Here is a 13968-nt window from a genome sequence, read left to right as displayed (position 1 = left end):
ACAGTGGTTGGTGGTTGAGGACCTTGCGTTGTCTGGAACGAAACCACCATCTTCTTCATCTTCTACCACCTCTGCCTCCACCTGACGCACACACACAGACACGCACACATGCACACCGCACACCGCACACATACACAATGAATATTTTCTGGGGTCAATGTTTACTCTAGCTTTTGTCACACCCCAGTATTTTTTATATCGTTTTTCTATACATGTGTATATCTATAGAAAAGTTTGGGAACCCTTGATTTAGGTTACAGGACATAGTGAGTTCAGCTGGGGGTACACCTGGTCTATGGGAGTTGAACCTGTGACATTGAGGTTACAGTACACCTGGTCTATGGGTCTTGAACCTGTGACTTTGAGATTACAGTACACCTGGTCTATGGGAGTTGAACCTGTGACATTGAGGTTATAGTACACCTGGTCTATGGGTCTTGAACCTGTGACTTTGAGATTACAGTACACCTGGTCTATGGGAGTTGAACCTGTGACATTGAGGTTATAGTACACCTGGTCTATGGGTCTTGAACCTGTGACTTTGAGGTTACAGTACACCTGGTCTATGGGAGTTGAACCTGTGACATTGAGGTTATAGTACACCTGGTCTATGGGAGTTGAACCTGTGACATTGAGGTTAAAGTACCTGGTATATGGGTCTTGAACCTGTGACTTTGAGATTACAGTACCTGATCTATGGGCAGGTCCACTTTGACCCGGAGGTCGTCTGGCACCTGAGCAGCTCCGATGACCTCTGACCTCTGTGAGTGCGCCCTGAACACGCTGTTCTCTGTGGAGCGTGACATCATCATCATCATCATCCTCATCATCAATACCGTTATTCTATATAAAACTTCAATACTATTACTGTACTCCACCTACGCCCATAGCACTTTCCATAGCACTCGCCTACCCTCAATGACCATACATGAAAGCTAGTTAGCATTCAATTTCTTTTTTCTTTTTTTTTTACTGATTAGGTGCTTGGTCTACCTGTGTTATTTTTTTTTCTAGATTGAAACACACACACACACACACACACACACACACACACACACACACACACGCACACGCACACGCACACGCGCACGCGCACGCACACACACACACACACACACACACACACACACACACACAGATATAGAAAAGGGACACAAACTGGTCTGTCTGTCTGTCTGTCTGTCTGTCTGTCTGTCTGTCTGCAGACAGAAGGACAGATTGACTGACAAGCAGGCAGCCTATCAATGAAGCAGAAAGTCATTCCATTCTATTAGCCAGGCACTCAGTCACTCAGACACATAATTGTCCTTTAACTGCTATAGCTAATCACCTCAGAATGTCAGTCAGTCAGCCAGTCAGCCAGCCAGCCAGCCAGCCAGCCAGCCAGCCAGTCAGTCAGTCAGCCAGTCAGTCAGTCAGTCAGTCAGTCAGTCAGTCAGTCAGTCAGTCAGTCAGTCAGTCAGTCAGTTTTTTTGATTGATTGATTGATTGATTGTTGTATTAGACAAAAATGGAGAACAGTACAATTATAGTCAATACAATTGAAATGTAGTACAGTACAAGTACAACCCTAAACTCTCTGCCTAAAAGGAACATCTCAAATAAGACTTTTTATGGTCTTTTCTACGTTGAAAGCCCTCAGTCAGTCAGCCAGACAGACAGCCAGTACACAGTTAAAATCCAGTTATGACAAAATGAGTTCAAGAATCAATCGTATAGTTTTGTCGGGTTGCTTGGACCGACCGGCATTTGCATAATTGCATCATTTATACGATTTGATTATTTATATATAATAACATGCACAGGGGATGAAAGGGGAAGAGCGGCTAATGAGGGAATAGGAAGAGGGAAAGAGAGAGAAGAGGAGAGGAGAGGAATGGAATGGGGGAGGAGAGACAGAGAAGGGGGGGGAGGTGGAGGGATGACAGAATCTTTGAAGAGACCTCCTGCTAGCTCTGAACCCATTACCATCCTGTTTGATATGCACCTCCTACTCCTCCACCCCTCCCCCTCACACCACCCCCTCTGTCTGTCTGTCTGTCTGTCTGTCTGTCTGTCTGTCTGTCTGTCTGTCTGCCTGCCTGCCTGCCTGCCTGCCTGCCTGCCTGCCTGCCTGCCTACCTACCTGCCTGTCTGTCTGTCTGCCTGTCTGTCTGTCTGTCTGCCTGTCCGTCTGTCTGTCTGTCTCAGGGGTCATTGATATGTCCGTATACGCGGACAAATGTGTCAGTGGCAAAGACTGGGTCTTTACGCAAAATATTCACAATTTCTTCATCAGAATATGTATGACATTGATTTACTACAACACTATATGGCACATTGAGTCCACCAATACTAGTGGTTCTCAAATGTTTGCAAGGAGGACCCCCATGTCTCAGTGTACAAATGGAATCAATTGGCCGTAAGGGTCCATTCGGTTCCATTTGTACAGTAAGCAAGGTAAATGCAAGGTAATAGTCTACATCAAAGAGAGACAGTAGTGCCTCAGGGATCTTATCGGATCATAATAACATAATTAATAACATAACATAATTTATCAGTCTAAACATTATCATATTAAAACATGCATAATGTGTTCATTGAAACTAAAGGATGCCAGTGTGTGTAGCCTATGCGTGCGTGCAAGTGCGTACGCCTCTGTGTGTGTGTGTGTGTGTGTGTGTGTGTGTGTGTGTGTGTGTGTGCGCGTGCATGCGTGCGTGCACGTACCTGGTGTTGTCAGCAGTATGTGTGTGTTCTCCTGGTCTGTGGACTGCAGACATAAACAAAGACACACATGAACACATATTCAGAACTACTTCCTGTCATGGTCTGTGGGAAAAAAATAACATCATTTTATAAAAATGTCCTCCACAAGCCAGCATGGCGGGGACGCCAGCAGATCAGTATTTCTTAATTAATCAAGTGCTTTCACTCAATTAAACAATCTGAGTAGTTCTTCCCCCACTGCTGATTTGATACCAGATCATGTCTGGAAGAGACATGATCAGGTATCAAGGTCACTGTCGCCCCCTTCTGGTTGCAGCTGAGAAGACAGCCTCATCACAGCACAGAGACACTCCAGTGGGCCCAGCATTTATAGTTACATTATTATACCGTACACTGTACATATGTCGGGCAAAAACCTCTTATTGTAATAATTTGTGTTCTCTTCTTAAATTAACACCCTACTTGATCATACTACAGTGTTTAGGTTGTGCTATTTTTTTATTTGAATCCTGAAAAGTAACAGTCTTGGACGGGTGGTTTCCACCCGACAAAGACAATTTATAGTTATACATTATTACATACATGTTATAGGTTTTTACAGTTTCAGTTTAGTTTTATTTAGGTTCATCTTATTTTTTTATGAGGAAATCTTTAACTTATAAAAGCTGAACAAAGTAGGATGGAAGAATGCATGACATCACATAATGATGGGAAGACCAAAACCAAGATGATTTGACATGCATTTCTATTTACTTTGAGTTTAGTTTAAGTAAATGTTTGTTTGTCTTGTATTGTTAATTTCTTAGTTTTTGAGCGGTGCTAACTGCTCCTATGTCTTGCTTTGTGTGTAGGTCTGAGTGTCCGTATGAGTATGATGCGTGGCCTACATCTGGCCAAAATGAAAGAAAGTAACCAGATACGGTCTACATTCTGGCACAAACGGCTCAACGTTTGTTATGTAAAATGTCTGGTCAAAACGTGGGGGAAAAACTTGTTCAAAAATGTCCGGGGCTCAAAGTTTGTTGTACGCCAGCCGCCAGGGTCCCATTGGCCAAGCTTCGAAGGATGTGTTGTTATTGGCTAGCGGGACGCCTGATAAAATTAACTCATAAATAGCACCACTCACTTCACTCTAGGCGTGATTTTTATAATACATTAGATTGTTAATGGTTTCACATACCAATTGTGTTCTCTTGCCCTTCCTCATCTCGTCACAATGTATCCTGGAAACATACATATAAAATGTGAAAAACAAAGCATTTTAGACAGATTTCTAAACTGTTATATCTTCTCTGTCAAAAATATGGAAAAAAGAGGTGGCGGGTGGAAGCTAGGGCCCCAAGTGTTTTACTGTAGGCCTACATCTGTGTTGTTATTTAAAAATCAAACCTCGGTTCGAAGTGAAGCGGTGAATTGTATTTTATGTGTTCTAGAGCTCTGAAATCTGTGTTCTAGATCTATACATTCTGTGTTCTAGATCTATACTTTCTAGGTGCTTTAGTTCTATATTTTTATGAATTCTGAATGAATGAATGATTTTATCTGGAGGGCCAAATTGTCATGTGAAGATTGACCAATCCTCAATTCTGCATGTACGGGACATGTACGGGACAGACTGGTTCATTCTGGACTGGAATGACCATGGACATGTACGGGACACACAAAGCCTCTCCTTGGAAGCTTCAAAAATAACAACTATAGGTTATAATAACTAACTAAAGTAGGCTATTCAATCAATCACATTTAATTTAGCTAGGGTTCCCATGAGGACCCCTAGCTGGGACTGTGAGTTCCCCAGACACAACTTTGAGAACCAACTAGAAAGATGCAATTGGAAATTTCAAGTGTGATTGCCGTGACTATATTCTGCGGCAAGTTAACTGTCATGTGAAGCTCAACCAATATTCGAATACTCAAATGTTTTTCCTTCAATTTCCAATTGCCTCTGGTTTCCATCAATTTCCAATGGCAGCGGAAAAGTTTATCTAGTGAAAATAAAGTTTCCCCAGAACTGCAGCACACTAATAAGTGGATTAGTTCAATGTATACTTTGTTGCATATGGTCCCCTACCAGAGCCGTAATTTGACCAATATCTAGGGTGTTGCGAAGAATGGAGTCTTTGGAAAATCTTCGGGTTTTATCCGGTTTTGGGGGATTTTTATTTTTCGGGTGTTAATTTCCCACATAACAGTCTAACAAGGAGCTGCAGATAGCTGTATAGTTACTATTTAGCATGCAGCGAAACACATACACACACACACTACAAAAGGGATAACGTTTTACTGGCGTTTTTTTAGGTTTTGTTGATTCTACTGTATGCACTGCCCTGACCACAAACAAACAATACTCCAGGTTATGTAGCCTAATAATGCGCCAGTATGAATAAGAGAGTGAATTTAATTAAATCATTAATTAAAAAAGACTAAACAAAACGAGAGTGTGAGTGTGAGAGAGAGAGAGAGAGAGAGAGAGAGAGAGAGGGAGAAAGAGAAAGGACGTTTGTGCGATTAGGCTCGTTGAGAGGATATGTGCGTGCACGGACGTTGCGCACCAAAAATAAACAATCTACTGTACAAGCTTGCACTCAATTTAGGATAATCAAGGTAAAGATGCAGTGCTACATGGATTTCTACACGGAGGGTTGGCTTAAAAAACGCATAATTGACAAAGATTATATTTTTTATGAAAATGCTAGGGTGTTGCAATGGCAACACCCTGGAGTCCCAAATGACGCCCCTCCTACTGATGACATCACAACGAGGCGGCGGGACTCACTCACCCCTGCTGTGAGCGTGTGAGTGGGATCCAGAGGAAGTAGGGCAGTGTTCTGAACCTCTCCCTGCCGGCCGCCACGTAGAACTGCTTCTCCTCCAGCTCCACCGCTCTGGACAGCAGACGACCGTCCAGCGTAAACAACCTAGAGGGACAACACAGACACACCCTGCTTATAGGGACAGTAGAATAACCTGTATTAAAGGGATCCCTGGCTAATACGACACATATGCCTTAATACATTATAATTGTCCTCTATAACTACAATGTAAAATTAAAAACACCTCAATTATTTTATTTCTTCTAGAAATAGCTAATCTTTCACTCAATAGTGGAAATGCCTGTCACAAGTTGATGATGTCATGAACAATGTTCCCTCTAATTTTTTTTCGGTCTGAGCAAACACTCAAACCTTCTGAGCACAACTTGAGCACTGATGAGCAAATATGTCGAGTGCACGAGTGTATACTGCGTCAGTGCGTCAAGTCAAGTTATGGCTTATTCAAATTTAATTACAGAATAAGTAATAGCGGTTCGACTACTGTTAATAAACTGTAGGCTATAGGACAGTTAAATTTAAGAAGACGGGGGAAAAAGGGTTTTATATCCATTATTATTCAGTATTAGGCCTACAGACTGATTTCCCCCCTTGGGATAATAAATCTATCTATCTTATATAGTATATACACATGTTGACAACATGTTGTGTAAATACAATACAAACAATGGGCCTAAATATGAGTCAAAATAACAATACATTGACATTTTGATATTGACACATCTAAAGAAGTGTCATTATTATGAATAAAATACAGTCCAAAAGCACTATGTGTAGCCTACTGTATGTGCCAAAGTGCCAATGTAAGCATGCATGCGAAAATTTGGTATAGGCCTACCATTTCACACTCAATTTAAATTAACACTGGCTTTTGACCTTGTAGATTGCTTTCCCAAAAATGTAATCATATAATATGACCTAAGCTAGCCCATAACCTTACAGAGAGGTGGACTCTCTCCCTAACCCTAACCCAATTTATATTTTTTATAAAATCAACAAATTAACTTAACTCTGAGTGTGGGGTTCCATTTGTACACTCTGAGTTACATAAGGGTCCATTTGGTTCCTAACTTTTGCTGGGGACCCCTGGAACTACCTCAAGATCCCCGGGGGTCCCCAGAGCCCAGACCCAATTTGGGACCAATGCATTACAGGACTGGAGTTATTTTTGTTACTGTAACTTGTCGTGAAGGTGAGACGCCAAGCTCGTCAGCTCCAGAGAAACATTGCAGTTTATATAGTTCATACCTGGAAGCTGGATGGAGGAGTAGTGTGTACTGTAGGTCTAATCTCTGCTGTGCACAGGCGGGGGATTTCTTTATTTTGTTTTGGTAGCCTTCCCTACAGCCACGCTGTTGCTAACGTTAATGCACTCATAGAAGATGTAACTGAGAAAGTTTTATGACGGCAATAAAACAATTTAGTAGTCCGAAGCAGTCTCTGTTTACCACACGTGCCTGCGTGCATGTGTGTGTGTGAGAGAGAGAGATAGAGAGAGAGGAGGGGGGAGGCAAGCGAGAGTCGAGAGACGGAGACAGAGAGCGAGAGGGAGAGAATTTGGCGAGAGGGGGGAGGCAGCCGAGGCACCGAAAGAGAGAGAGAGAGAGAGAGAGAGAGAGAGAGAGAGAGAGAGGGAGAGAGAGACCTAGCGCTGCCTATGTTAAGCATATGCAGGCAGACAGAGTCTGAGTACACAAAAAAATCAACTGCTGCGTTTCACAAATCTATTGGTGTTAATCTGCCGTGCGCTACAAAGATTTGTCGTGCGCGACAGCGTCCTGAGTTGTGCGCGGGCGCGCATGCGCGCAGCTTAGAGGGAACATTGGTCATGAATGTCATGTGTGATCTACAGTATCCCTATGGAATTTATGGCATGCATGTGCAAATCAAAACAAACATAATACTTCCTATGGTTAATATGAGTATGCATGCCATGATGCATGCCATGAATTCCATAGGGATAGATCACACATGACATTTATGACATCATCAACTTGCGACAGGCATTTAATTCCCCTATTGAGTGAAAGATTAGCTATTTCTAAAAGAAATAAAATATTTAAGGTGTTTTTAATTACATTTTAGTTATAGAGGACAATTATAATGTATTAAGGCATATTTGTTGTATTAGCCAGGGATCCTTTTAACAACACGGACACAGCCTGCATTACAGGGATGGACAGTAGTAGGAGCTGTCACGATTATGACATTTTACATGAATATTAATTGTCACTCGCGATTAGAGATGTTTTTGCCGTTGACAATTACATTTCTGTTTGGCTTTTAGGCTTTGAAGTTGCACATGGCAGATATGACACATAACCGAAATATATTGAACCGAGTCGTGTAATACTCGGAAAAAATTGCAAATATATGAGTTTGTACATTTGGTATTTTTAAAAAAGAAGAAAAAAGAAAAGACAAAAAGGTTTGCTTTCAATGACATGATATTGTAATGACATATATGTAATGACTGCCCCTGTCCGTACCTGTCTACAGCCCCAGTGCGGACGTGGACCTTCTCGGACACCGTGGCCAGGACTCCGTCCCAGCTCCTCAGGGTGGTCTTTGGGATGAGGATGCGTACGGGAGGGACCAGGATGTCACCGTTGGTGAAGACACTGCACAGACACATCCATGATTCACGGTGAGATGAGCTACTAAACTAGTAATTACTGTAACTACCTAACCATTCTAAACACTTAACAAATTATGCTCTTAGCCACTTAACCATGTAACCATGTAACCATGTAACCCATGCCACTTAACCATGTAACTATTTAAACACGCAACTACTTATCCATTACCACTATGTGGCTGCTGTTGTTATTGTTGTTGGGGTATTCGTCACATACACTTAACCACACAAAAAACACATTTCTATGTCAGTAGCTTAAAGTTCTATCAATCTCCAAATTATAATGGAGATTGTAAATCTGGTATTTTAGAGAAAATATGTTTTTCTTAAATGCTTTTTTACCTTTGCAGTGGCGTCAGTTCAGCAAAAGCTAGGGTATGGCAAAGATGGGAGTACTGTGCGTGGAAAATTCATTCATGGATTTATATCTAAAAGTAACTTTTATCTTCCAGGGCAGCTGCAAACCCCTGCCATACCCAATTGACGCAATTGAGAAGGAAAGTTGAAATACTTTAACCCATAAGTACCAATTCTCAAAATTAGGACTTATGGGTTAAAATAGTTCAACTTTCCTTCTGTATTTGTTGGTAAAAACACAATAAAACTGACAGATCTGTCAAATGTTTTCGGCTATTTTCAACAACCCAATACAGTGTTGTTGACTGACTTGATGGTGCGTGGTTCATGGTGCCTCCTCCTCCATCGAGCAGGGACCAGGATCCTGCTGTGGACCACCGGCCTGATCTGTGGAGCAACATGACAACAAGCACCCTGGACTTCTTTAGTTCATTATTAACATCCATGTCCTGAATGGTGAGGTGTGAATGGTGATAGTGATAGAAACATGCGTTGTCATCAACGTACCACTTCATTTTTCTTCCTCTGAGGCTCCTTTGTTGAGATGTGATAGTAACTGTGTGGGAAATAAAGAAATAAATAGAGAATGGTCCTCCTTACTGATATTTTAAATATTCTTCAATGTTTTATGTTTTTTTTTTGTCTGCTTTATTGTAATCATGGGTACGGAAATGCGCACCGGGTGTGTGCTCAGTGTAGTGAGTACAGTAGGCGGTGACGTTGGGAGCGTATTCAGTGTGGCTTAGAACTACCAGATAAGAAGCAACTGTGTGCTTTTTCAGTCGGAAAACTTTCTTAAAAGCAGCAGTTACTAACTTAGCGTTGCTATTGATAGGTCATTTAATTCATAATATTGGTTCACCTGCTGTTAGTTTACACGTTGATGCGTGTGTAACAATAAAGCCCAAAGGACCAATAAAGCAGCAAATAGTGCATTTTGTTATCATTTCCTACAACATTGTTCAAAGCTGAGAAGTGCGAGACACCACCATGAAAACCAACCAATCAAAACACCGCACCGACGCACCAACAAACCCCAGCTTCTGAGTAGGGCTGTTCAGTGTGTGCACTCAGCACACTGAATTTCCGAACGACAATGCACCAAGTGCACCGAATAAACGAACGACAACACCAGTGTGTTGAGTGCACATTTCCGAACGCACCCCATGTGTGCAATGCTCACATGGGTGACGTTGGGAGCGTATTCAGTGTGGCTTAGAACTACCAGATAAGAAGCAACTGTGTGCTTTTTCAGTCGGAAAACTTTCTTAAAAGCAGCAGTTACTAACTTAGCGTTGCTATTGATAGGTCATTTAATTCATAATATTGGTTCACCTGCTGTTAGTTTACACGTTGATGCGTGTGTAACAATAAAGCCCAAAGGACCAATAAAGCAGCAAATAGTGCATTTTGTTATCATTTCCTACAACATTGTTCAAAGCTGAGAAGTGCGAGACACCACCATGAAAACCAACCAATCAAAACACCGCACCGACGCACCAACAAACCCCAGCTTCTGAGTAGGGCTGTTCAGTGTGTGCACTCAGCACACTGAATTTCCGAACGACAATGCACCAAGTGCACCGAATAAACGAACGACAACACCAGTGTGTTGAGTGCACATTTCCGAACGCACCCCATGTGTGCAATGCTCACATGGGTGACGTTGGGAGCGTATTCAGTGTGGCTTAGAACTACCAGATAAGAAGCAACTGTGTGCTTTTTCAGTCGGAAAACTTTCTTAAAAGCAGCAGTTACTAACTTAGCGTTGCTATTGATAGGTCATTTAATTCATAATATTGGTTCACCTGCTGTTAGTTTACACGTTGATGCGTGTGTAACAATAAAGCCCAAAGGACCAATAAAGCAGCAAATAGTGCATTTTGTTATCATTTCCTACAACATTGTTCAAAGCTGAGAAGTGCGAGACACCACCATGAAAACCAACCAATCAAAACACCGCACCGACGCACCAACAAACCCCAGCTTCTGAGTAGGGCTATTCAGTGTGTGCACTCAGCACACTGAATTTCCGAACGACAATGCACCAAGTGCACCGAATAAACGAACGACAACACCAGTGTGTTGAGTGCACATTTCCGAACGCACCCCATGTGTATTTTTTCTGTTAAGCACTTCATTTTCTGCTCTGTAAAGCGCTTTGAGCTGCATTTCATGTTATGAAAGGTGCAATACAAATAAAGTATTATTAATATTATTATTACTTGAACTCATATTACATTTGGTTTAAATGGGAAGACCACCCATTTTCAATATTGAACTATGTCATTAATATAGTTCAATATTGATGACATCACACATTGTACTTTACAATACAAACCCCAAAATCAATCCTCCAGTTCTAGGCAACACAGAAGAGGGGGAACATTTTTTCTATTTCCACACAACTCCTCTAAGGTATATTAATGACATATTTCAATATTGAAAATGGGTGGTCTTCCCCTTTAAAGGAAAATTTGGTAAAAGCTCTTACTCCAGTGTCTTGAAGCTCTCGGTACCAGCGGCCACATAGGTGTGTCTGTCCCTCAGGGTGTCCAGCCGGTGGACCCTGCAGCCCTCCGTGGTGAACACCTTCCTCACGGCCCCCCAGGGCGGCGCCACACGCAGCGTGGCCGCGCCCAGGAAGCTGTCCCAGGAAGGCAGCCGCCGCGGGTCCAGCACCATGCGCGTTCCCCGGAAGAACGGGTCGCCGTTCCGACACAGACGAAGAGTCTTCACCGCCGGAGGGAGCAGGCTGCTCTTCACCGTGGAGGTGGTGTTGTTGTTGTTGTTGTTGTTGTTGGCGTCAAACATGGCGACGAGTTAATTGTAAATTACAAGCGTAAATCAGGCGTTAATTATGCGTGCCCCTTATGAGCAAAGTGTTACAGAGGAAAATAGGAGGACCTGTGGCGTTCTGATTAGTGGAGGATTGAAAAAGAAAATTGTTATAAAATAACGTCTGTCGTTGGAGAAAATGTTTTTATTTTCTTGATACTCTCTGGATGAATTAGTACTTTTTCACCGTCAGTTGATTCTTCATATTGTCTCCGTTGGTGCATGGAAACCTTGTATGTCCAAAACTGTTACTTTTCAGGATTCAAAAAATAGCAAATAAAGTAGCAGTTCTATCAGCCAAAAAATTTAATAAAAAAATAAATAAAGGCAATGTTGTAAGTTGCTCTGTTTTAACCAAAGTTTACATAAAAAGCATCAAAAAAGAAGAAAGAAGAATGCTGAGGCATTTCACTTGAAACAAGTTGCTATAGTTCACTGCAGAACAGTTAAACTCTGTGCCTGTTGTTTCTGACCTCAACCGGCCTTCTTCAGATCAAGCGATGATGACGGGTTCCTACTCTTCCTCCTCTTCGTGCAGACAGGCGGAGCACACAGGTGTCTTTATTAAACTCTCTACAGCTCTACAAGGACGACCTCCTTCCATCCTCGCACAGGTACATGAGCAGCCTGAGCAGAACAGTACAAACAGGTGTCTATATTAATTAAAATCGCAGTAGGCTGTATATTCCTCCTGTCCTCGGCGTGCACGCTTGAACACGGCAGGTGAATCCTCTGTGAGCGGGGTGAGTTCACAGAGTGAGCAGGATCAGCATTGCACACAGGTGTCAGAGTACAGCAGTCTACTACTGTACCTCCCCCTGTCCCGTCCTCGTGTGTGAGGTGCGTGACACTCCGCCTAGGTGAGTTTGAGTGTCATCCTCTTGTTTCCTCCCCCAGGCTTTACTCAAATATGCAGCGCACTGCAGTGTCATACCGGTAGCTCTGTTTACACAATGCTGCATTCCCTTTAACTTATACCTTCCCCATTTTCAACTGTTTTTATTGTATTTTGACTCATGCTATTGGCAATCTAATATGTTTTCTCATGCCAATAAAGCTCCTTTGAATTGAATTGAATTGAATTGAATTGAATTGAATTTAATTTAATTTAATTTAATTTAATTGACAGGATGCATACCATGTATGATTGATTTACACTAATGGAAAGTAGGCTAACATTTACTAAACTACTGTACTTTTACGTTACTTTTCAAAACGTTTACTTCTACTACATCAGGCAAATACTGAAAACGTATATAATAGTATATAGATTCTGATTGTTATTACAAAAACATACATTAACCACTTAACATTTCGGGCCATTTATTCTACTTTTACTCAAGTACATTTTTAATTCCGGACTTTTACTTGTAACAGGGTAGTTCAACATTGCGGTATTTATACTTTTACTTGATTAGAACATGTGAGTGCTCCTCCTGCCCTCGTGTGCGCAGTGCGTGACGTGTTTCAGAGGTGATGTCATCCACTCATCCTACTGTTAACCTCTTAAACCCCTAACAGCAGCATGAGTGGATGACACACTGCCGAGGTGAGTGTGCAGCATGATGTCATCCACTCATCCTACTGTCACATCCTAATTTGTACAGTATTGCATTGGCATAAATACAGAGATATTACATTTTGTCCATATCGTGCAGCCCTACTTATGTGTTGCAGCGAAACGCATTGTAAGCTTGTCAATCTGCTATTTTCTGTGTGATTTCGCCCACAATGCTGATGCTGATTAAGTGTTTAGGGATGAAGGTGAACTCGTTTCACGATATTGTGCAAACAGGCAGCGCACTGTAGTGACAGGATGGAGCTATGATTGTATCCTTTTTCTGACGCAGACCCTCGTAGCGCTGTCTATGGTGCTGATTTCTCTTCCTTTCCTGCATAGTGCTGTCTATGGTGCTGATTTGTGAAGTAGTAACAAACGCCTATATAAGATGGAAGTTGCAAGGTTTCGGACATTGTTTGTTAATTTGTTCCATAGCATACAGTATTATGCCCTACAAAGCTAAAGTGATTTTTGGACACATTGACTTATATCAGGCCAATCAGGGACGTGCTGGGCCCCTGATTCAGCCCAGGAAAAAGAGTTGTAGAGGCCCTCATTGTGCGCTATAGAGAGAGATCTCTCTCTATAGCGCTGCTGCTACTCAAAGATTTGCCATTTCAGATCATGACAAGTGACAAGCCAGTGGGCCAATTACATGACTTATATTTCGTCGTTGTCGGGTGGAAACCTTGTATGTCAAAAACCATTTGTTTTGTATTTATCATTTTAAAAATGATTTACACTAGTGAAAACAGCCGATCTACAAGCACACAACGCCTCGCACCGCGAGGCGTTGTGTGCTTGTAGATCTGCTGTTTTCACTACTTTTGTGCGACGGCCTTGTAATGTATGATGAAGAAGGGCTTTGCTTTGCGAAAAAAATTACAAATTTGAAACTTGGAGATACAAGGTTTCTGCCCGATTTACTTTGTTGGCCACCCAGCCCCCATATTGGAACAAAGGCAGACATTTTATTTTACATTTTTTCCTAATGGCCAGCCTGGACCGGCCGGGAATGAACCGGCCGGTCGGGA

The sequence above is a fragment of the Nannobrachium achirus genome (genome assembly GCF_963921795.1).
Source record: "Nannobrachium achirus genome assembly, chromosome: 16".
Classification (NCBI taxonomy): Eukaryota; Metazoa; Chordata; class Actinopteri; order Myctophiformes; family Myctophidae; genus Nannobrachium; species Nannobrachium achirus.
This window is presented reverse-complemented; position numbering follows the sequence as displayed.